At 39.0% G+C, this 26,043-nt stretch overlaps 2 protein-coding genes across 19 annotated transcripts in view; one reads left to right on the plus strand and one right to left on the minus strand.

The window, feature by feature from the left end:
- Positions 1 to 11,866, minus strand: part of ZNF790 (zinc finger protein 790) — a 39,243-nt gene extending 27,377 nt beyond the window's left edge. For 2 of the 11 annotated variants that reach the window (XM_060288775.1, XM_060288771.1), the window contains exons 1-2: positions 11,698 to 11,866; positions 9,331 to 9,463 (exon numbers count right to left, since the gene is read on the minus strand). The gene's annotated coding sequence lies outside the window, so the exon portion shown is untranslated. Of the gene's footprint in view, positions 1 to 5,259; positions 5,742 to 5,802; positions 5,882 to 5,914; positions 6,272 to 9,330; positions 9,464 to 11,697 lie in introns of those variants that run through there. The other 9 variants (XM_030874637.3, XM_070044160.1, XM_030874634.3 and 6 more) reach the window with 7 other exon arrangements.
- A 109-nt stretch (positions 11,867 to 11,975) lies between these two features.
- Positions 11,976 to 26,043, plus strand: part of LOC115862591 (zinc finger protein 420) — a 134,238-nt gene continuing 120,170 nt past the window's right edge. For 7 of the 8 annotated variants that reach the window (XM_060288761.1, XM_060288752.1, XM_060288756.1 and 4 more), the window contains exons 1-2: positions 12,322 to 12,458; positions 13,322 to 13,377. The gene's annotated coding sequence lies outside the window, so the exon portion shown is untranslated. Of the gene's footprint in view, positions 12,006 to 12,321; positions 12,459 to 13,321; positions 13,378 to 26,043 lie in introns of those variants that run through there. The other variant, XM_060288754.1, reaches the window with a different exon arrangement.

A 26,043-nucleotide genomic window follows, 5' to 3' on the forward strand; every position in this document is an offset into this window, starting at 1 on the left:
ATATATGACAAACCCACAGCCAACATCGTCCTCAATGGTGAAAAACTGAAAGCATTTCCACTAAGATCAGGAACAAGACAAGGTTGCCCACTCTCACCACTCTTATTCAACATAGTTTTGGAAGTTTTAGCCACAGCAATCAGAGAAGAAAAGGAAATAAAAGGAATCCAAATCGGAAAAGAAGAAGTAAAACTTCACTGTTTGCAGATGACATGATACTATACACAGAGAATCCTAAAGATGCTACCAGAAAACTACTAGAGCTAATCAATGAATTTGATAAAGTAGCAGTATACAAAATTAATGCACAGAAATCTCTGGCATTCCTATACACTAATGATGAAAAATCTGAAAGTGAAATCAAGAAAACACTCCCATTTACCACTGCAACAAAAAGAATAAAATATCTAGGAATAAACCTACCTAAGGAGACAAAAGACCTGTATGCAGAAAACTATAAGACACTGATGAAATAAATTAAAGAGGATACAAACAGATGGAGATATATACCATGTTCTTGGATTGGAAGAATCAACATTGTGAAAATGACTCTACTACCCAAAGCAATCTACAGATTCAATGCAATCCCTATCAAACTACCACTGGTATTTTTCACAGAACTAGAACAAAAAATTTCACAATTTGTATGGAAACACAAAAGACCCCGAATAGCCAAAGCAATCTTGAGAACAAAAAAAAGAGCTGGAGGAATCAGGCTCCCTGACTTCAGACTATACTACAAAGCTACAGTAATCAAGACAGTATGGTACTGGCATAAGAACAGAAAGATAGATCAATGGAACAGGATAGAAAGCCCAGAGATAAACCCACGCACATATGGTCACCTTATCTTTGATAAAGGAGGCAGGAATGTACAGTGGAGAAAGGACAGCCTCTTCAATAAGTGGTGCTGGGAAAACTGGACAGGTACATGTAAAAGTATGAGATTAGATCACTCCCTAACACCACACACAAAAATAAACTCAAAATGGATTAAAGACCTAAATGTAAGGCCAGACACTGTCAAACTCTTAGAGGAAAACATAGAACACTGTATGACATAAATCACAGCAAGATCCTTTTTGACCCACCTCCTAGAGAAATGGAAATAAAAACAAAAATAAACAAATGGGACCTAATGAAACTTCAAAGCTTTTGCACAGCAAAGGAAACCATAAACAAGACCAAAAGACAACCCTCAGAATGGGAGAAAGTATTTGCAAATGAAGCAACTGACAAAGGAATAATTTCCAAAATTTACAAGCAGCTCATGCAGCTCAATAACAAAAAAACAAACAACCCAATCCAAAAATGGGCAGAAGACCTAAATAGACATTTCTCCAAAGAAGATATACAGAGTGCCAACAAACACATGAAAGAATGCTCAACATCACTAATCATTAGAGAAATGCAAATCAAAACTACAATGAGATATCATCTCACACCAGTCAGAATTGCCATCATCAAAAAATCTAGAAACAATAAATGCTGGAGAGGGTGTGGAGAAAAGGGAACCCTCTTACACTGTTGGTGGGAATGTAAATTGATACAGCCACTGTGGAGAACAGTATGGAGGTTCCTTAAAAAGCTACAAATAGAACTACCATATGACCCAGCAATCCCACTACTGGGCATATACCCTGAGAAAACCATAATTCAAAAAGAGTCATGTACCAAAATGTTCATTGCAGCTCTATTTACAATAGCCCAGAGATGGAAACAACCTAAGTGTCCATCATCGGATGAATGGATAAAGAAGATGTGGCACATATATACAATGGAATATTACTCAGCCATAAAAAGAGACGAAATTGAGCTATTTGTAATGAGGTGGATAGACCTAGAGTCTGTCATACAGAGTGAAGTAAGTCAGAAAGAGAGAGACAAATACCGTATGCTAACACATATATATGGAATTTAAGAAAAAAAAAATGTCATGAAAAACCTAGGGGTGAAACAGGAATAAAGACACAGACTTACTAGAGAATGGACTTGAGGCTATGGGGAGGGGGAAGGGTAAACGGTGACAAAGCAATAAAGAGGCATGGACATGTATACACTACCAAACGTAAGGTAGATAGCTAGTGGGAAGCAGCCGCATAGCACAGGGAGATCAGCTCGGTGCTGTGTGACCGCCTGGAGGGGTGGGATAGGGAGGGTGGGAGGGAGGGTGACGCAAGCGGGAAGAGATATGGGAACATATGTATATATATAACTGATTCATTTTGTTGTGAAGCTGAAACTAACATACCATTGTAAAGCAATTATGCTCCAATAAAGATGTTTAAAAAAAAAAAAAAAAAAAGAAATTGAAAGCAAGTAAATTATTAAGCAAATTTTCATTTCCTTCTATTTGTACTTTCCACCGAGGAGGTGCCAATGTATTGATTATTGCTACAGTCTAATTTATTTTACCACGTGGTATCACTATCATTGCATGATAAAGAAGATCCCATAGGACTTCCCTGGTGGCACAGTGGTTAAGAATCTGGCTAAGACCACACACTACAAAACTCTTAGAGGAAAACAAAGGAAAAACACTCTTTGACATAGATCACAGCAAGATCTTTTTTAACCCACCTCCTAGAGTAATGGAAATAAAAACAAAAATAAACAAATGGCAGTTAATTAAACTTAAAAGCTTTTGCACCACAAAGGAAACCATAAACAAGACGAAAGACAACCCTCAGAATGGGAGGAAGTATTTGCAAATGAAACAAAGGACAAAGGATTAATCTCCAAAATATACAAACAGCTCATGGAGCTCAACATCAAAAGACAAACAGTCCAATAAAAAGTGGGCGGGGGCTTCCCTGGTGGCGTACTGGTTGAGTCCGCCTGCGGATGCAGGGGACACGGGTTCATGCCCTGGTCTGGGAAGATCCCACATGCCGTGGAGCGGCTAGGACCGTGAGCCATGGCCGCTGAGCCTGTGCGTCCAGAGCCTGCGCGTCCGGAGCCTGTGCTCCGCAACGGGAGAGGCCACAACAGTGAGAGGCCCGCGTACCGCAAAAAAAAAGGGCGGAAGACCTAAATAGACATTTCACCAAGGAAGACATACAGATGGCTAAGAGACACATGAAAGATGCCCAACATCACTAATTATTAGAGAAATGCAAATCAAAACTACAATGAGGTATCACCTCATGCTGGTTGGCATGGCCATTATGAAAAAATCTAGAAACAATAAATGCTGGAAAGGGTGTGGTGAAAAGGGAACCCTCCTGTACCGTTGGTGGGAATGTAAACTGACACAGCAACTATGGAAAACAGTATGGTGGTTCCTTAAAAAACTACGAATAGAACTACCATAGGACCCAGCAATCTCACTACTGGGCATATACCCTGAGAAAACCATAATTCAAAAAGAGTCACATACCACAACATTCCTTGCAGCACTATTTACAATAGCCAGGACATGGAGCCAACATAAATGTCCATCGACAGATGAATGGATAAAGAAGATGTGGCACATATATGCAATGCAATATTACTCAGCCATAAAAAGAAATGAAATTGAGTTATTTGTAGTGAGGTGGATGGACCTAGAGTCTGTCATACAGAGTAAAGTAAGTCAGAAAGAGAAAACGAATACTGTATGTTGACACATATATATGGAACCTAAAAAAATGGTACTGATGAACCTAGTTGCAGGGCAGGAATAAAGACATAGACATAGAGAATGGATTTGAGGACACGGGGTGGGGGAAGGGTAAGCTGGGACGAAGTGAGAGAGTGGCATGGACACATATACACCACCAAATGTAAAATAAATAGCTAGTGGGAAGCAGCCGCATAGCACAGGGAGATCAGCTCGGTGCTTTGCGATGACTTAGAGGGGTGGGATAGGGAGGATGGGAGGGAGGCTCAAGAGAGAGGGGATATGGGGACATACGTATGCATATGGCTGATTCACTTTCGTGTACAACAGAAACCAACACAGTATTGTAAAGCAATTATACTCCAATAAACATCTATTAAAAAAAAAAGAGTCATGTACCAAAATGTTCATTGCAGCTCTATTTACAATAGCCAGGAGATGGAAACAACCTACGTGTCCATCATCGGATGAATGGATAAAGAAGATGTGGCACATATATACAATGGAATATTACTCAGCCGTAAAAAGAAACGAAATTGAGTTATTTGTAGTGAGGTGGATGGACATAGAGTCTGTCATACAGACTGAAGTAAGTCAGAAAGAGAAAGACAAATACCATATGCTAACACGTATATATGGAATCTAAGAAAAAAAAATGTCATGAAGAACCTAGGGGTAAGATGGGAATAAAGACACAGACCTACTAGAGAATGGACTTGAGGATATGCGGACGGGGAAGGGTAAGCTGTGACAGAGCGAGAGAGTGGCATGGACATATATACACGACCAAACGTAAAATAGATAGCTAGTGGGAAGCAGCCGCATAACAGAGGGAGATCAGCTCGGTGCTTTGTGACCACCTTGATGGGTGGGATGGGGGGGTGGCAGGGAGGGAGATGCAAGAGGGAGGCGATATGGGAACATATGTATAACTGATTCACTTTGTTATAAAGCAGAAACTAAGACACCATTGTAAAGCAATTATACTCCAATGAAGATGTAAAAAAAAAAAGTCCCCCTTTGTAGCCCAACACTACCTCTCCAACACTGCCGTGAATCCAACCAGAATAAGCATCAGTATCCCCTGCATCCATGTTTATGTGCATCATAAAAAGCTCTAGGCTCCTTGATCATCTCTCTTTTCAGACACTCTACTCCCCATCAGTTGGATGTCCCATTTTCTCACCCCTCCTCAACTCCTGACACTTTCCAATATGCCCTCTGGAATTCACAGTCATAAACCCCTCTTTTATCCTCAACCACCTCCCTGAACACTCCCTTCACCTCTGGATCTAAAAGAAACCTGGCTCTCTCCAGAGGACTCTCGCAGCCCTCTCTACGTTTTTTTTTTTCCTCCCTACAGCCTCTTGCCACTGGGTCTGGAAGTGGGGCAGGTGTCCTCCTTGCTCTTATTACTCTCAGACCTTTCTCCCTTTGTCCTCCACAAAAGCTCTACCTTTGAATTTCATGCCAAGAGATCATATATAACTCACCACCACCTCACTGTTGCTGACATCTACCAAACACTGTATATTTCCTTCCCCTTGTTTTTTCAAAACTTGAGCTCCTGGCTCACTGGCTGCAACGCTACTACCCTTCTTTTATTCTTGCAATTTCAGTACACACCACACAGATGAGTCTGGCTTACTCACACTTACCTGTACTTCTTTTCCTTCTCTCATGGCTCATTCCCACCAGCATACCGATAGGTTACTTCTCCCACACCAGCTACTGTTCCATTTTCATATTTACAGAAAAACTCTTCGAATATGTGGTCTACACTGTCTCCCATTCCTCTCCCCTCATTCTACGTTACCCTACTCCAATCCAACTAATAGCCCCACAGAAACTGCTCTCCACACATTCACGAATGACTGTGAATGTTACTAAACGCAACGCTCAATTCTTTGTCTCTGGCCCCATAGTTGCTGCTACCATATTTACACAGACGGTCACGCACATGGTGACGCAGTCACAATCATATACATGCACAGTCATACCTAAATTACAATCACATACTGCTCCCGTCACCAGCGCACCGTCCACATACACACACACACACACACCTCTACGGTTCCCATGCGATCACTCCCACACCTTGCTTCTGTATCAATTTCACACACGCATCCAAGGTTCCCTGTCGCGATCGCTAGCGCGCGCGGACACACATACTCAACTCCCCACCGTCTTCCTTCTCACACCTGCTGGCTGGTAAAGCCTCAGACTCCGAAAATGTTAGCCCCTCACTGCCCTCCCCCGCAGCGGCGGCCTCGGCCTCTCAGGGGTCATTCCGCTTCCGGGTCTTAGACTCACTCGACTTTGCGGTTCCCTCAAGCTGTGGATGTTCCTCAGGGACTCGCGCACGACCCCTGCTATGGTCCTGAAAGGGCCGGTGTGCGGACAGAACTTTGCCTCGGATACGGCGGACACTGGGAAATGACTGGAGCCGGGACAACCTTTAAGAGCCCAGAGCCTAGTGGTCTCCATTCACAGGCCTCGGTCTTGGACCCTATCATTTCGCTCGGCAAAGACCATTGTCCTCACACCTCTCTATCTTTGGCAAGCGTCAACGAATTCCAGGCCGCGTTTAGAACGCAAGTCTCAACTGCTGAGTCCACGCTGCTGTTCCTCCGCAAACAAATGGCCCTCTCTGAGAACTTGGACCATAAGCCAACTCGGTCTTTCGACAGGAAGTAGCCGTGAACGCGATGGCCCCCGGGAAATGTAGTCCAGAGCCGTGGAAACTACCTCTGGAAGGAGCGTGCAATTCTTTTCTTTGCAAGCTCGCCGCCTGGGCATGTGACACATATGATGTGGCAGAAAGGTCTTGCGCCTCGGCCTGGCCGGGTGGAAACCTCTTATCCCACAAGCCCTGGCTTGAGGGTAGGATAAAGGGGAGGATCTATGGGGCACCCCCTCGGGAGAGGGAGAGGGGTGTCCCCTGTCTGTGAAGCCATTGAAGCTCCTCCTTGAACCCAGGTATAATATCCCTCACATCAGCAGACAAATACCTTATTCCAATTACCCTTAAAGTGGTTTAAATTAATGTTCATGGTTACATTCGTATTGTGTAAATGTTATTCATGTCTGAGCCATTCTTTTTGCTGAAGTTAATACTTGCCAGCTTTTCTCATTTGTGTCCTTTCCTATGTGCTTGTCATTTAGATGTATATCTAAACTTTCTGATGGAGGAGTAATTTTTTCAGAATTTTCAAAATCATCAGGTAACCTTTAAATATTTTTTCTTTAATTTCTTTTATTGTGAAATAGAAAACACCTGAAGAATACTGCATAGAATGTGTAAGTTCAGTGTAACGCCATACAAGTGAAGAAACAGTACATTGTTGTGGTGCTCCAAGGACAAAGAACAATATAAACTCAAAGGGCCAACATTGCCGGAACAAAGAGTTACAGGACTCTTATCACTCTGTCACATTGCGACCATTACAATGTCCCAGAGCCCTCCCAAGCAGCATGCCCTGTCCCTTTCCCGTCTCATATAAGGAAAGATATTTGTCCCGTTCTTCTCACGCTCTGCACACTGAAAGTATACATACCCTGCCCAATCAGCAGATGACTCGCAGGTTCCTTTGTTCCCTGGCTATGAAAACAGACCAGTAACCCTTGCTCAGGTTCTCCCTGGCTATCAGGAAGTCGGCCCGCTGTTCTGGCAGCGACACTTCCCTCTAATAAATTCTATCTTCTTTTCATTCTGCCTTGTGTCTGGAAATTCTTTTCCAACCCACGTTCGTACCATGACAACTATGGGTAACTCAAGAAGAAACACCCACCCTATATGATCATTTCTCACCCCTCAGACCCCAGCTGACCACTATCCTGATTGTTAATGTAATAATATCTTGTTTGTCACTTACCTATCTTTGAAATTTACATAAATGCAAACAAATTGTATGACTCTCTTACCTTGCTGAGTTGTTAAAACTCCTAACTGGATTAACTCAAAACTCCACACTAAAGGCTTTGCAGAAGTAAATGTATGCCCCATTCAGGGATAAAAACTATTTTCCTCAGTTACTATGGTGTTGCAAGACCCCAAGATCAACCCTCCCTCCGAGGTTCAATGATTCACTGGGAGAACTCACAGCAAAACATACAAAGCAAAATCAGCAAAAAAGAAAAGGTGCATTGGGCAAAGTCCAGGAAAAACCAACCACATTCTTCCAAGGATCCTTTCCCAGTAGAGTTACCCAGGCCATTAATACATGTGAAATAGTACCAACCAGGGAAGCTCATTAGAAATTCAGTACCTAGGGTTTTTATCGGAGCCTGGTCACATAGGCAGTCTCTGCCTGGCACATACCAGAATTTCAGACTCTCAGAAGGAAAGCAGGTATTTAGCATAAATTATATTGTTTGCACAAACACTTTAGGCACAGTAAGCCATTCTTATCAGTGAGGATAATGGGAATCTTCTCAAAATCCAAGTTCTAGTTGCAAGCCAAGGGCCAAACTTCAAGCAGGCCTTTCTAAGGATAAGAAGTCTCAGGTCTGCTACGTTAATCCTTTTCTGCACACTACTGTCCTAAACAAAATGTCTGGCTTTCAACAACAACAAAAAATTTCAAGGCATATGAAAAGGCAAGAAAAATCAAGACACTCCCAAAACACAAAGCAACAATCAGAACTAGACTCAGGTGTTCTTAGCTTGTTGCTGCATAACTTCAATCTCTGCCTCTGCCCTCACACAGCCTTCTTCTATCTTCTGTCTATTGTAAGTGGATTTAGGTCACAACCAGATAATTGGGATAATCTCAGCTAGCAATCCTTAACTTAATTACATCTGTAAAGACCCTTTTTTCCAAATAAGGTCACATTCACAGGTCCTGGGGGTTAGGATGTGGACATATCTCTGGGGTGTCACTATTAAACCCAAAACAACCTGTTACTATATTTAGTTTTACCCTAATAGATTTCCTTAGAATTCTCCTCTTATGTCACTGATCTCAGTGGTTTAGCAGAGCAAAGACCAAACTCGATCTACCCACCAAAACTTGCTCATTCTATAGTTTTATCTTAGTAAATGACAATTCTGGTCTTCTAGTTTCTTGGGCTGCAATATTTGGGCTGGCCTAGGTTCCTCTCTTTCTCTCATATCCCACATCAAATCTACAGATCCATTTAGCTCTATCTTCAAAATATATCTAGAATCCAACTATTTCTCCTAACTACCACTGCTATCACCCTAGACCGAGTCACAGTTATCTCTTACCTGGATTATTCCAACAGCCCATTGGCTAGTTTCCCTGCTTCCTTTTATGTCCCCCTACACCCTACTCTCTACTCAGCACCCCAAATGATGTCTTTTAAATATAAGATCATGTCACTCTTCTGTTCAAAACCCACTATTGCTTTGACATCTTGCTAAGACTAACCAAACTTCTTAAAATATTCTCCAAGGCCTTACATAATTTGTCCTCTCATTAGCTCTTTCACCTCATCTACTACTCTCTACTTTGTTATGCTGGCCTACTTACTGCTCCTTGGATACACCAGGCTTGTATCTAACTTATGGCATTTATGTTTAGCTGTTTTCTCTGCTTATAATGCTCTTTATCCAAATATCTTCAAATGTCACTGCTTCTTCCTTTTGTTTTTGATCAAATATTTTCTTCTTAGGAAGGCTTTTCCTAACCATTCTATTTAAAATCACAACTCCCTTGTCACTCACTATCTTATTTTCAAGCTTCATTTTTCTCTACAGATCTTACCTTTATCTGGAACACTATATACTTCATTTACACGTTCACTGGTCACTTTCCCAGACTAGAATGTAAACTCCTTGAGGACAGGAAATTTGGACCGTTTTGTTCACTGATGCTTTCCTAGGGCTTAGAACGGCACCTGGCACAGATAAAGGGCTCCATAAATATCTGCTGAATGAAGAAATACATTTTGACAGCAACAGGAAATAGGCACTTTCATAAATTTTTTGGTGGAAATGGAAAGTGATTCATCTTTTGTGGACTGCAAATACTTATACATAACCTCTGACCCAGCACTTAGAGGAAATCGAAAGATGCACATGCACATCTGTGCAAAGCTGAATATATAAGGATTTCATTCCAAAATTGCACAAACCTGAAAACATCCTAAAAATTCACTAACATAGTATTAGTTAAAGTATGACATTTCCCCAACCATAAAGCATTATACCACCATAAGAAAAAGGAATATATATTAATACGGAATGTCTTCTAAGAAATAATAGTGAGTAAAAAACAAAGTGCTTTATACTATACTAACATTTGTGAAAAATAAAAATGTTATATATACAGATATGTTGGTATAATCATAGAATAACTCAAAGTAGTTAACATAAGAAACTAGTCACTGTAGATACATGTGGAGAAGAGAAATACTGAAAGGGAGACTTCTTTTTTCACTATAACCTTATTTAAATTTTTAAAATCGATGAGATGATTCCTTTAAAAACAATTATGAAGTAAAAAACTTGGCAGAGAGGGGAGCTAAGAGGAAAGTAGCAATGATTTCTAAGCTAGCAGCTTCTCGTGGTAAAGGAGATTGCTAAAATATGACTGTGGGAAGTCAATGACAATGGTAAACTATAACCCTGAAGTTTTTAGCAATGGAAAGATAGAAAATGGAATGTAATAAGAAGAAACAGCAGCATGAAACATAATAGTTTTAAAAGACTACAGATGTATGAAGGACTGACTGCATATGTAGGCTATGAAAATGAAGAGAATATGGTCCTCTAGGATCTGCTTAAATAAAGAGGGCACTGATAGAGGAAGAATGATGAGTGAAGGATTCACATCAACTAAAACTCAAGAAGAGTAGGGTCTATATAGCAAAACCTGGAAAACATTTTATGGTGTAAATTGCCTCACTGAACATCTATCTGTGCTCTCCCTTGTCCCAGGCACATCTGCCTGGTTCCCACTCATTCACTTGTACAGAAAAGGCTCCCACTCCTTTTCATTTCTTCTACTCACCACCTATGGCCTATTTTCTTGTCCTAACTTGAAGATTTCATGCAGTTTGGTGATGTGAGAGCCTGTATATAGGAAAATCACAAAAGGCTTGAATTCAAGCACCATCTCCAAACTCAGACTGACCTTGGGCCTTTAAGGAAATTACCATATAAAAAGGAACAAAGTAAATAACCTTTTGCCTTAAAGGTTGAGCATATACAATCATGTCACAGAGGGCTTGAGAATATCTGAAGCCTACATCTCAAAGCTGAACCCATTATGCCATGTAAAGATTCTAAATATATCAGAGATGTCACTTTACTTTCAAAAGTTGGATTATACGGAGAAGTTATCCATACATAATGTGGCTATGTTGCTCTAGTTCTCCAGCATCATATACCTATACAACTTCCTCTAAACATCTTTTAATTGTGGCTGAGCCTCCTGGTTGAACTGAACAATCACATTTCTGAATATTTACCTCATCAATGTCTCCCAAGGAACAGAGAAGAGGAAAACGTCTGGGGATAAGTTTGTGGACATAACCCAAAACAGGCACCCCCATAATAAAATACACCCTGTTTAAAAAGCCATACTGATTCAGTATTCTATTCCAGAACAAAATGTTTGGAATCTTAAGTGTTTATATTAAAATGGTATAAGTTATTTATTATATCAACAGGGAGCTTTTTCTCCTTAAAATTGAATCTACAGGAAGACATATCCTATTATCTCAGTTTGAAGAGGAAATGAGGCTGAGAGGATTCAGATTCCTCCACTATCTCAGCCACCCATGCAGTGGCCCACAATCACGTGATGACACACATATTTTCATACACACACAATCTTGCCCTACCACGTGCACACACACACAATTACTCCCAACCACACAAGCCCACAATATGACCCTCCATCCTCACAAAGCCACTTATAATCTTGATCCCATCTCTCTCTCACACTCATCAATTTTACCTGCATGCAGTCTCTCTTCCATTCAACTAACCCCTAAATGTAGTCACACACGCAATCTCATCACGGTCTCACACTCGGGCCCTCCTTCACCCACTCTCGCATACGTGACTGGGCTTGTGGATTTCTCCCCTTCAAACTCCCTAGGCTGCTTTGGTCCCAGACACTCACGTCCTGCATTCGGGTTCGCTCTTCTGGCTCCCCGACACTTTCCGCAGCAGCTTGCCTCTAGGCAACTGCGCGCTCCCAGGGCAAAGCGTAATTCCTACCAGCCTCCTAGGCATTTAACTGAGGCCAAGTCCCGCCTCAGCGCCTAGGGAACGCAGTCTATCTTGGCCGGGTCCACTCCGCCGCTGGCAAAGTCCTGGACTACATTTCCCAGCAGGCCGTGAGGCCCAGGATGTTGCAGGGTGAGCGCCAAAACCTGAAAGAACCGCAACTTGAGGCTGGGATGTGTCAAAGAAGTTGCACCAGACAAGGTAAACAGATAAGGAAGGCTTATTATAAAGACTATCGCAGTAGGGAAGAGAGATTGAACTCAACTGGGTATGTAACAGTAGCTAGGGATTTATAGCCACTGGGCAGGGTGATGGAGTCAGTGCGGTCGACTTGACTAAAGTTTGGTCGAGGGAGTTCTTGTCAGCTGAGACTCGCGGAAGCCTCAGGTGCGCTGCCGGCTCCAGGCTTCCGCGGCCAGGGGGAATTAGGATGAAGAGGAGATAGCTTTTGGTAGCCTGTCGCTTTCTGGACTACATCTCCCAGAGGCCTCTAGACCTAGTGCTCCTTCCCGCGAGAACTAGACCTTCTCCTGAGGAGTGGACGGGATTTTCTGACGGGTTGGGGCAAACGGCCTCAGGGTGCTGTGCGAGGTGCTGGACTCTATTTGTTTCAAGTAGAGTGGAGCGGTGCTGACCAGACCGGAGGAGTCGTAGGTGAGATGGCCTGGAGCCCGGGGTTGGAGCCGAGAGTGTCTGGAACCTCCGGCCTCTACGGGAGCCAGCTGGGAAGGGGCGATCGTGAGGAGTGTGTGTCTGATTGTGGTTGTGTCTCTGTGTCTGTGTGACCTTGTACCAAACTGTGAGGGCGGGAGACGGGCTTGATTGTGGATTTGATTGTGCAGGTGTGTTGGGGGTTTAATTGTGTGACCGGTTGTGGCACTGTTTGCGAGTGTGAGGTTCCTTGACCGCGGTTGTAAAACTGTGTATACACTTGGGATGTGTGTGTGTGTATTTATTATGATCATTTGCTGAACCGTGGGTGTGGGATGGCTTAACTGTGAGATTTGTGTCTGTTTCTCCTTGGGATGTGTGTGTGTGTGTGATATTGTTGGTGGTAGGGTGCGTGTGAATTTGTCATTGTGTCCCCATGATGTATGTCACTGGGAATGTGAGTACGTGGGGGTGCCTATTACTGCGATTGTGACTGACTGTCCCCGGGGTGTGTATGATTGCGTGGCTGTCTGCAGCCCATTTTGTTGAGGTTTGGGGTGCCTGTGTGCCCGTGATGTGAGTTCCTATGATTATGTATCCATATAGCACTGTAGGTGTGGGGCGCCTTTGTCTGTGCCTTTGTGACTCCAGCGCTCTTTTACCAGGAGACCTCTGTGAGCTCAGGGACACCTTCTGCCCAGAACTGCAAATGACCGTGCTTGTCTGTAATGCTGGTATTGAGCAGGACGCCCAAGACTTGTCTGACCTAATATCTGTAGGTGGTGGGTGGTAGGTTGACTTGGGCTCCCAGAGAGCCTGGTTTTTCCTGACTCCTTTCTCTCTCTCCAACTCTTCTCTGCTTGCAGAGTCTTCCAGAGTGGAGTAAAGAATGGCTGTTGAACATCCACAAGGCACCTGCAAGGTAGCTTGTCGTTTCCCCTTGTTTCCTGAAATCCTCTTTTCTATGTCAGGATATGACTTGGTTTCCTTCTCTTGAAAATTCTTGCCTGTCAGGTGACCTGATCTATGGAATTTTTCCTTTGAGAAATGTGATTTGCTCCAAAACCCAACCCACACACGTGACTTTCTCTTCCTAATTTGACAAATGGTTTAATTTTTCTTTATGCCCTCTTAAAAAAATATATTTCTTTTTTATTATAAAGTGAAATTATCTTAAATAATTTCAAAAGTACAATTCCCAATGAAGAAAATTTAAATTCCCAGTTAAAACCAATGCTAACTTTTTGATAATTTCTTCCCAGTATGTTTTATGTACATATATAAAGTGTGATATTTAAAAATTGATTTTACTCAGCATTTACCGTTTTATAGCCTACACTTTCACATAAAATTATATTTAAGTATTTCCCCACATAATTTAATATTGGAAACATTTTTAGAGGTGCATATTTATTTGAATGTCTGTCTTTTTTTTTTCTTTCAAATTAGATACAGAAATGGCATTTAACACCCATTTGTGCAAATAATTATAAAGACCGATGTAAGGAATACCCAGGTCAAGAAAAAGAATACAGCCATCTCTAAAGCAGCCTCTGATGTACCCCTCCACAATCACAAACAATTATACTCTTCTGGTGATAACCACTGTGATCATTTCTTTGTCTTTCATTTGAGCTTTGATATGAATTCCAAAACCACATAGATTTAGTTTTTGTCTGTTTTCTATCTTTGTATGAATAGACATTCTTTTGTGTCTTTTTTCATGAAAAATGTTTGTGAGCTTCATTCATATTTCCTATAACTACAGTTCATTTTTTTCCATTGCCCTCTATATACTATCTTGTATAATAGTATCAGTTTACTCCTTATCTATTCTACTCTTCATGGACATTTGACTTGCTTCTAGTTTTTGGCTGCTATAAGCAATGTGACTACAAATGTTTTGCGCACATATTTTGGTACACATGTGCTTGTATTTCTTTAATATATATACTAAAATTGTAATTAAATTGTTGAGGGATTGGGTTTGCGCATCTTCAATTTTACTAGACAGTGCCGGACTGTTCTCTAAATATACTATGCAAGTTTTTTACTTGAATCAGCAGTTTAAAAAGGCTCCTTTTGTTTCACAGTCATGCCAGCTCTTGGCATTGTCACACTTTAAAATTTTTGCCAATTTGGTAGATACCTAGTGTTAGCACATTTAATTGATATGCCTGTATTATCAATGAAATTGAACACTAATTCTTGCCCGCCTGGATATCCTCTTTTGTGAAATGCTTGTTCAAATACTTTGCCAATTTTTAACTGGGTTGTTTTTCTCTAACTGATTTATAGCAGTTGAATATATATATAAAATATATATACATAATATGTATCTTCTATATTTTAGTTTACTGTCAGTTGCACATGTGACAAATATTATCTTCTACTCTGACTTGGTTTTTCACTCTGGTGTCTTCGGGTGAATAGAGGTTTTGGATTTCAATGTGATGAAATCTTTTTCAATAGTGCTTGTTTAAGAAATTTTCTGCTACCTCAAGGTAGTGAAGATTTTCTTGTGTTCTCTTCTAAAAGCTTCCTCGTTTTTAGCTTTAACATGTATGTTTTTACACTACCTGGAATTGATTTGTGTAGGGTAGGGATTCAATTTCATTTTATCCCCCATGTGAGTATCCAGTTGCTCCAGTATCATTTATTGAAAAGTTCATCTTTTCTACACTGAGCTGCAGTGCCATTGTAGCCAAAAATCAAGTGACCATTATGGCCACATCTGTTTCTGGACTTTATGTTTTGTTCCATTGCTCTGTTTGTCTCCCCTTGCAGCAATACTCTGCTATCTTATTCACTGTGACTTTATAATATTTGGAACAAGTCCTCTTACCTTCTTGTTCCTCAAGAATGTCTTGGCTGTTTGTGTTTCTTTGCATATTCCATATACATTTTTGAAATAGTTTGGTTCCACTCAAACATCTTTTGGGATTTTGATCGAATTGCATTGTGTCTATAATTATGTGAGTAGAAATTTGGGGAATCTTCTAATAACATGAATCTCTCAATTGATATTACATTTTCTGCATGTTTCTCATCAAAGTCTTGATTATCTCCTGTAAATAGTCTTTGGCAGGGACTTCCCTGGCGGTCCAGTGGTTAAGACTCCGAGCTCCTGATGCAGGGGGCACAGGTTCGATCCCTGGTCAGGGAAGTAAGATCCCACATACCGCAAGGCGCTGCCAGAAAAAAAAAAATAGTCCTGGCAAATAGGAATAATTTAATCCATCGTATATAGTATTTCCCTTTTGTGTTGACTGCCAGGAATTTGAGCACTTCAGAAATGATCAGTTGTAGTAATAATCTTAGCCTGGGTTTTTGACATTGAATACCTATGATGTATGACCTTTGTGTATGATTAAAATTTTTTCTTTATTCTTAGCCTCCTCAAATACATTTTTGGAAGCGGGGGATATAAAAATGAGATATAGACTTAGATACAGATGTAGATATTTATTGTCTAACATTTTTATTTTAATAACATTTTTGTCTAATCAAGTCAGATTTGTGTGGTACCTTTTGCTGTTCTCCCTATATTATATTTCTTTTTTAACTACTCTTTCCATTTCTCTTCCCCAGTCCCCTCAACCCCCTCCCCCACACCCCTCCCCCACACTATCCTCCATCAGGCAGTGTCTGCCTCTGCCTCTTTGCCATCTATTCTCACTAACACTTTAGTTTAAATATTGGCTCCCTCAGAAAAAAAAGAAACAAATCATCCCTCAGGTTATTTTACCTACACTACTAGTCTCTGTAACATGGTATAAAAATTAGGGATTCTAGTATGAAATGTGACATCTGATCTCAGCTACACCACCTACAAGCTGTTTAACCTGTAAACAAGAGGTTCTTATTCTCAATGTTGTTGAGAATGAAATAAGATATGTAGAACACTTGGTACACATCAGAAATTCAATAAATGTTAGCTCCCCTCTCCTTTATTTCCCATTCTTGGGACCTCTAAATCAATTATGGTATAAAGTGGTTGCCTAAAAGTTTTTTGGTGGGTCCCAAAGTCTTTTGGTGGGTCCCAAAAGATCTTTTTTTTTTAAATTGCTGAGGTATAATCGACATATAACATTATATTTGTTTCAGATGTACAACGTAATGATTCAATATTTGTACATACAGTTGACCGTTAATGTGGAAGTTAGGAGCACTGACTCTGCACAATCAAAAATCTTCATATCACTTACAGTCGGTCCTCCATATCCATAGTTCCTCTGTATCTGCATTCTTGGATTTAACCAACCACAGATCCTGTAGTACTATAGTATTTACTACGGAAATAAATCTGCTTATAAGTAAAACTACTCAGTTCAAACCCATGTTGTTCAAGGGTCAACTGTATTGCAAAATGATCACCACAGTAAGTCTAGTTAACATCCATCACCATACATAGTTACAATTTTTTTTCTTATGAATTTTAAGATTTACTCTCTTCATAACTTTCAAATGCAATACAGTACTATTAAGTCTACACCATGCTGTACATTATATCCCCAAGCTTTATTTATTTTATAACCGGAAGTTTGTACCTTTTGACCCCCTTTACCCATTTCACCCAACCCCACCCCCTCACCCCCTGTCTCTGGCAACCAACAATCTGTTCTCTGTATCTATGAGCTTGGTTTTTGTTTGCTTATTTGTTTAAATTCCACATATAAGTGAGATCATAGGGTATTTTTCTTTGTCTGTCTTACTTCACTTAGCATAATACCCTCATGGTCCATCCACATGGTTGCAAATGGCAAGATTTCATTATTTTTCATGGCTGACTAGTATTCCATTGTGCATTGCCTACCTATTGTTATATTATTTGAATAGTTTGTATTATGTATTTGAATTTTTAAATTTTATGTCTCTGTGCTTGTACCTGTGCCATGTTTAGATCATTTCTTTTTTAAAATCTTTGAATACTGGGTCAAATATGTCACTTTTCTGAAGATAGCTGTATACTTTATTTCTTTCATTACAAAAAAAATATTTATTACAACAAATTTGTAAAACACAGAGAAGCACAAATAAGTAACAAAAGTTATCTATAATCCTGTCAGTTAAAGACAACTGCTGTCAATACTGAGAATTCATTTCTAAATGTGATCATACTATGGCTATTGACCTGTAACCTGCCTTTATCATGCCAAAATATCAATACATTGTGAACAACTGTCCATGTCTTTACACATTTATCTTTACCATGAGTTGTAATGGCCTTATCATGTTACCATTTTACCAAGCCCCCTTTTTTGAACATGGTTTGCTTACAAATTATTGCCATTATAAACAATGAGCATCTCCTTAGACCAAATGCTAGTGCTTTCCTTTTTAAATTTTATTTTTAGTTAAATTATATTTAGTTAATAATCATAATTTTGTTATAAAAATAATTTGTATGTTATGAAGGGGTTCAGGTCTGATGTAACTACAATCCCCAATCCAAGGTATCTACTCAAAGTACCCAAAGGTAGCCACTGTTATCAGTTAATTATTTATCCTTTTAAAATATCCTTTTACATGCATACACATGTAAATGTGTATGTGGTACTGTTTTGTCACTAAAAATATTTCTATATAAAAAGGATTATAAGAGTATCCTGCAAAATGTGGAAAGTAAATGAATTATAGAGTGGATCCAAGGATTGAGTTGGTTCACATAAAACACTTAAAAGAGGACCTGCCCATTTACTTAGTGTCAGTTAGTTATTGTTACTGTTTGTGCTTTTTATTCTGTGTGGAGAATTGTTCACTTAAGTATAGAGCTCATTTTAATTGCTTCATGTAAGGCCATATTTTATAATATGAAATCATGAGGAGATAATAGAGTACACATATTCTAAACTTCAGTAAACACTTCCAGTACACCCAGCTCTCTCTGCTAGAACCTGTGTTTCCACTGCCATTAGGTTACTTTTGGCTGCATAAGGCAGAAAAACACAACTGCAACAAATAGAACAGAGAGTTAATTATTTCATTTAATTTAAGCTGGTTATTCTTAACCTTGGTTACTGATGTCTGGGTCCCACTCCCAGCGATTCTGATTTAATTGGTCTGGGATATAACCTGGACATCATCATTTTTAAAAGATCACCAGGTAATTCTGGTGTGCTGCCACAGTTGAGAATTAATGACTTAAAGTCATACAAGATGACAAGAAAAACATTAAGAGTTAATTGGTCTGGAGTGGGGTTCAAGCTTTAGAATTTTTTAAAAAGCTACCTAATTGATTCTAATAGCAATCAATTCAGAACCACTGGCCTAGGCAAATCATGATTCATTTTCTGGAGCTGATGAAAAAAAGCTATGGAAAAAAATTCTTGTAGCAAGAAAGTAGAGGAGGGATGATTTTGAGGGGGGCAGTCAGTAGTATCTGTCATACCTGTGCCCTTACCAGCAATTAACAATAGGAAAATATCACCGTTTGGTCATTTTAGTGGTGTTTTGGGATAAAACCTAAAGGAGATGGTATACATACATGTTTAATCAGCAGTCTTCATTTTTTTTCAATAGCAAGGTTTGACTTTTGTGAATCTTACATATTTTAAATCTTCATTTTTTTCTGCTTTTTTTTTGAGATTCTTTTGTTGCAGTATTGAATTCAAATCAGTTTTATTTTTTAAAAGCAGTTTAATGTTATTAAATTTTCTTTTTGGGGGGGTAATTTTCTTTCCTATGTCCAGGTTTTTTACATGTATTGATCTCCTTTTCACTTCATTTCTAGGTATTTTATATTTCTATTTAGTTTCATATTTAACATGAGAATTATTTAGGAATATGTCTTGTTTTGGGTAACTTTTAAATTTTGATTAAGTTTCAAACTTGCAGGAAAGTTACAAGAATAGTACCAAGTATTCTTGGGTACTCTTTGCTCAGATTCACCAATTGCTTACATTTTGCCCCATTTGTATTATCATTCCTGTGTGCACTTGCAATTGTTCTGCGTATCTATATATGCATGTGAGGACACACACACATACACAATACACACATTTTATCTGAACCATTTAAGAATAAGTTGCATACATTTGCCTCTTTACCCTTAAACACTTCAGTGTGTTATTTCCTAAGAACAAGAGTATTCTCTTACATAACCACAGTACAGTCACTAAAATAAGAAATTTAAACAACAGTGCAATACTGTTATGTAACAGTCCATATACAAAATTTTTTGCTAGTCTCAATAATATTCTTTGTAGCAATTCATCCTACTTACACCACACCCTCTCTCCCTGACTTGCTATCCAGGATACAGTCTAGGATCACACACTGAATTTAGTTATCATGTCTCTTTTTAGTCTTTTTTTTTTTAAGATTTAATTTTATTTATTTTTGGCTACCTTTGGTCTTCGTTGCTGCAGGCTCAGTAGTTGTGGCATGTGGGCTTAATTGCACCACAGCATGTGGGATCTTCCCGGACGAGGGCTCAAACCCGTATCCCCTGCATTGACAGGTGGATTCTTAACGACTGCACCACCAGGGAAGCCCCTTGGATTCATTTTTTAATCTGCTCCTTATTGTGGTTACGTTATTCATTTCAAATACTTTTAGGTTCATTTATTCCCTTTGTATTGTTTGATTTTTTAATTAATATTAATCCATTCTTGTTTATTTGATTGTATGAACATGGTTCCAAACATTAAAACTATACAAAAAGATACAGTTAGTGTCACTGTGCTCCCATAACCTTCGTTTTAGTGAATATTGTGCACTGAATTGTGTCCCCCCCCCACCAAATTCATATGTTGAAGTTCTAACCCCCCAGTACTTTACAATATGACTATATTTGGAGACAGGGTTTTAAAAGAGATGATTAAAACGAGGCTGTTAGGGTGGATCCTAAACCAATCTGACTGGTATCCTTATATGAGAGGAAATTTAGACACACAAAGAGACACCAGGGATGCTCACACAGAGGAAAGACCATGTGAGAACACAGTGAGAAAGTAACCATCTGCAAGCCAAGGAGAGAGGCCTCAAAAGAAAACAAACCTGCTGAAACCTTGATATTGGACTTCTAATCTCCAGAACTGTAAGCAAATAAGTTTCTGTTGTTTATATCATCCAGTCTGTGGTATTTTGGTTTGGCAGCCCTTGCAAACTAATAGTAAGTTATTTCCTCCTGGCTCATAGTATCTACTTGTTCCTCTGGAACATGCTGAGGTTGGACCCTTGTTACAGGTCTAGTGGCAACAGAATGGTTCTGGTGGGTCATGAGGAGAATTAGCATGCCTTTTCAGGTACTGCTCCAGGTGATGTTATTATAGGGTTTTCAGTCAGAGGAAAGCTAGTCTCCCGGACACTGGATTGCAAGCTTCCTCCACTGGTAAGAGAGGCCCAAAGCAAGTTGGAGGTTCAAGATTGTCAGTTTCATCTGGGTCCCAACCAGATGTCCCAGTTCCATATTTAAGGATATCATTCTTTCCCAATCAAGTCTCTACTTTTCACATGGAAATCATGGCAAGACTATGAATTCCTATTTATTTCCTTCCTGTTTCTTGGTTTACTCCAAGAAAACTCCAGATATCAAAATGGGTTTTCGATGTAGATGGCATGTAAGAAGAGATAAATGTGTTAAATTTGTTGTGAGTTCTAGCATATCTGAAAGGGCTGTTTCAACCAGTGCATTGGTTCTTTGGCAGGGCATGGGATTCTAATTATTATTTTCTCTCAGAAATTTGAACTTAGGACTTCTGGCTTAGAATATTTTTGGGAACTCCAAAGCTAATTTCATTCCTGGTCTTTTATTTATGCACTGTATTTTTACTGTTTGAATTCTTTTAGGATATTTTCTTTGTTCCTACTGTCCTGGAACCTAATGAAATTATATCTTAGTGTGAATAATTTTTATTCTTTATACTAGATACCAAGCGAGCCCATTTAATGTGGAGATTTGTGTCCTTCAGTTCTGGAAAATCTTCTTAAATGCTACTTTTAAAAACAATCTGTTTCTGTTCTCTTTGAAAGTTTTCCAACATACAGAAAATTAGAAATAATATTCAGTTCTTTGCCCCATATAGCCATCAGCTAAAATCATCAATTGTTAACATCTTACCACATTTGCTTTATTTTTCTAAATACACACACACGCGTGCGTGTGCATGCGTCTCCATTTTTTTCCCCTGAATCATTTGAAAATAAGTTGGGGACATCCTGACATTTTACCCTTAATACTTTTAGCGTACATCTCCTAAGTATAAGGACATTTTCCAAACAATAACAATGACATATCAAATCTTTGAAAATTAATATAAACTCACTAGTACCACCTCAAACATTTCATGTTCAAATCTCTCCAGTGGTTCCCCCAAATGTCTTTTTTTAGCTGATGTTATGTTTTTGTTTATTTACTTGGTTGTTTGTTTGCTTGATCTCAGATCCAATCAGGATTCATGTATTATTTTGGTTGTTGGGCTTCATTGGTCTCTTTTAATCTAGAACAGCCTCTCATTTTTGTTTGTTTTATATGACACTGAATTCAAGACAGTTGCCTTATAGAATGTCTCACAACCTCCATTTGTCTGATGGTTTTCTTATGGAAATAGGAGGCTTAGATTCAGCTTACCTATTTTGACAAAGGTGGTACGGTGTATTCTATTGCATTACATCAGAAGGCAGAGTGTCAGGTTGTTCCACTGTTGATGATACCAAGTTTCATCATTTAAGGTTAAATGATGGTACTGAGTACCAAACCTTTCCAGTATAAAGGTACATGTTTCCCTCTTTAATTAGTAAATCATATGTGGATTGATGCTAAGAGACTAAGTGAATATCCGTTATCTTGACCATTCACTTTCTGATTTTAGAATCCATTGAGAATCCTTGCCTGAATCAATTATTAGATTGGTGATTTCAAAATGGCAATTTTCAGATTCCTTCATTCCTTCTAACATCCTGCCTGATATTTGGCAGATGCTTAGCACACTTTCAAGAATGATCTCCCATTAGATGTTGACCTGGCTTGCATGACCTTCCAATGTCTTTCCTATTTTCTGTTCTTTTTTTAATTGAAGTATAGTTGATTTACAATATTGTGATAGTTTCAGGTGTACAGCAAAGTGATTCAGTTATATATATATATACATATATATATGTATATACACATATGTATATATTTCAGATTATTTTCCATTATAGGTTATATAGGAATATAGTTCCCTGTGTTATACATTTCCTATTTTCTACTTCCATATTTTTGTACTTTTTAAAGAGATTTTTCATTTATCCTTTAACTCTTCTAATGATATGTTTTTATTCCCACTTTATATTTTCATTTTCTAAGTATTCTTTTTTGCCTCTTATTCCTTTTATGTTATCCTATGCTTCTATCATGTGAAATGTATTCTCATATCCCTCTGAAGATATTAGTGGTGGCTTCTGGAATTTTGTTTTCCTATGTGGTTTCTCTTCTAAGTTCCTTTGGGCTTTGTTTAATCTCTTTCATGTTACAGGATTTCCTCAAATGATGATATTTGTATCAGTATTATAGAGTACCAGTATTATAGAGTGGACACTAAGAAGCTGATTTAACTTTTTGTATGCCAGTTAGTAGACCTTCTTAAGTACGTAATGCTCCCATTTCTTAAGCCTTTCTGGGTTTTGCAGCATAAATCATCCCCTTCTGGGTTTTCCTTACTTTTGGGTTAGGTTTCATCTTTCTTTGTTAAGTTGTTCGTCATTTCTCTTCATGCTTTCCAGCTTCAAAAGTTTTGTTGCTATTTCCTCTTCAATTTTCTTTGACTTTGTGGGTTCCTTTTGTTAAAAAACCAGTTCATTCCTTTTAGTGAGATTTTTTTAAAGGACAGGAATAACCACATGTGATTCACTTTCACTGTTTGAGATAAAGTATATCCTTTTCTAGAGAAATATTGTTTTTAGAAGTTTATTTTTAAGAATAATGAATTTTGAGACTAATTTATTATATTAGCCATTCAGTAAATGTATTTTGATCTTTTTGTGTGTGCCAGGGTTCAAGCTGACTAAAGTAACAGACATTACCCTTGCCTTCCTCAATCTTGGCTCTGTGGTAGCAGACAGACATTAAGCAAACATTCAAAAAAACATGAAATTTGCTGGGGACTTCCTGGCGGTCCAGTGGTTAAGACTTCACCTTCCCATACAGGGGTTGCGGTTTGATCCCTGGTCGGGGAGTTAAGATCCTGCGTGCCTTGGGGACAAAAAACCAAAACTAAAACAGAAGCAATATTATAACAAATTCAATAAAGGCTTTAAAAAATAGAGGAAATTTTCAATTGTAGGGGATAAATGTGTAATCATTCATTACCAAACACTAAACACAAAGACAGGAAGAAAAAAAGAAAAGTTAAAAAAGTGCTTTGAGAAAAAATGGCGAGATGTGCAAAATTAAGACTGAGTATTCAGAAAAGATATTTATTAGGGTATGCTAGTTAGCAGAGATCTGAACAATGACCAGGAACTTGCAGGTGAAGAGTGGGGGCAGTGGGAAGGGAGGTATGGAAGAATATTTCAAGCAGATTAAATTGTTGGGAGAGGGGCATGTTACAGTTTAGTGCATTTGAAGAACGAAGTAAGGCCAGTGTAACTATGGCTTATTGCTGATAGGAGAGAGGTATCATCTTGAAGAGGCAGGCAGTAGGCAGGTCTCTGAGGAATTTTAAAGACCAAGTTAAGGAGTGTGGATCTTATCCGAGGGACAGTGGGAAACCACTGAAGCATTCTGAGCAGAACAGTGCCAGACTGAATATCACTCTGGCTGTTAAGGGTGCAAAACTGGAAATGCAAGCAGCTAGATAAAATACTGCTTTCATATCCAAGTAAAAGATAATTTTGACTGGAATTATCTACTGACAGTGGGAATGGAAAGAACAATTTCAAGACATTTTTAGGCCGAGCCTAAACAAGCTTGCTGTTTGAGTATTGTAGGAAGAGAATGGAGCTGAAATGTTTTCACCTTTTGTGGCTTGAATTATTTATTCAGGGTCTTAATTGATGTCTCTGAATCCTTTTATTTTCCTGGTCACTTTTATGGCATATAAGTCTTCCAAAATAATAGCTACCAAACACTGTGGCGTTACTTTATACAACGGTGTAAATATCAATACATTAATGTGATTTCAGAATTATTTCAATAATCATCAGAGCTGGGGTTCAGAGTACTCATCTATCTGCATCCTCCTTGTAATTTTCCAGAAGTATCACATTACCTCCTATCTTCTTGTCCCTTTTCTCTGATTTTAAAACTACATTCTCAATTACTCTGCTTTTGGCCTTTGCTAAGTCCCCTTTTTTGTTCTCCCAAGGTTAGCCTCAAGACTTTGGATTTTACCAAATGGCATAAACAAACTATATTCTAACCACAACAGAATCTTCACTCTCTATTGCTCATTCCAGACTTACTCAGTTCATTAATATATATAGATAGATAGATATAGATATCTATCTATCTATATTTTTTGTGTGTGTGTGGTACGTGGGCCTCTCACGCTTGTGGCCTCTCCCGTTGTGGAGCACAGGCTCCAGACGCGCAGGCTCAGCGGCCATGGCTTATGGGCCTAGCCGCTCTGCGGCATGTGGGATCTTCCCAGACTGGGGCACGAACCTGTGTCCCCTGCATCGGCAGGTGGACTCTCAACCACTGTGCCACCAGGGAAGCCCCTCATTAATCTTTCATCAAGATACTGCTACATCTGAAGTAACTTTCTCTTCTATCTCCATCAGATTATATGCAATTTATGACCATCTAGCCTAGATTTTTCCTTCCTGGTGTAGTTACTTAAAGCTCCAAACAACCCTAAGAAATGGGTTAAATGATAATTATACTCATTTTTAAATGTATATGACACTAGTTAACAAAATTGAGTTGGGGCCTGGACATCTTTATATTTATTGAGCTTCCCATGTCTTTAGGGTATTTTTATCTAAATCACTATTTAGGAACAATTGACTTAATCTATTTTCCTAAATAACTCCTTCACCTTCTAGTGTTTCTTCTCATTCTGTTTCCTTATCTGTTTGTCAAAATGCCCAATCATATATGAGAACTGTATAAGCCACTCTATATGAAAATGAGTTTCAGTTAAGTCTTTTCCTATCTATTATAAAAGTTTCATTTCTCCCAGAACACAAAAAAAGTGAATGTTTTTATATTTTCTTTCAGACTGTGAATCAATGTTGAGACCAAGAATTATTTCTGAAAAAGGATATTTATGGAATAGAATCATCCTGATGGGAGATAATGGAAAGACTTATAAAAAACAGCATTGAGTGTTCAAGTTTCAGAGGTGATTGGGAATGTAAAAGCCAGTTTGAGAGAAAACAGGAATCTCAGGAAGGACATTTCAGTCAAATGATATTTACTCCTGAAGACATACCCACTTTCAATATCCAGCATCAGAGAATTCATACTGATGAGAAACTCCTTGAATGTAAGGAATGTGGGAAGGATTTTAGTTTTGTATCAGTCCTTATTCGACATCAGCGAATTCATACTGGTGAGAAACCTTATGAATGTAAAGAATGTGGCAAGGCCTTTGGTAGTGGTGCAAACCTTGCTTACCATCAAAGAATTCATACGGGTGAAAAACCTTATGAATGTAAT

Source organism: Globicephala melas, chromosome 19 (genome assembly GCF_963455315.2).
Source record: "Globicephala melas chromosome 19, mGloMel1.2, whole genome shotgun sequence".
Classification (NCBI taxonomy): domain Eukaryota; kingdom Metazoa; phylum Chordata; class Mammalia; order Artiodactyla; family Delphinidae; genus Globicephala; species Globicephala melas.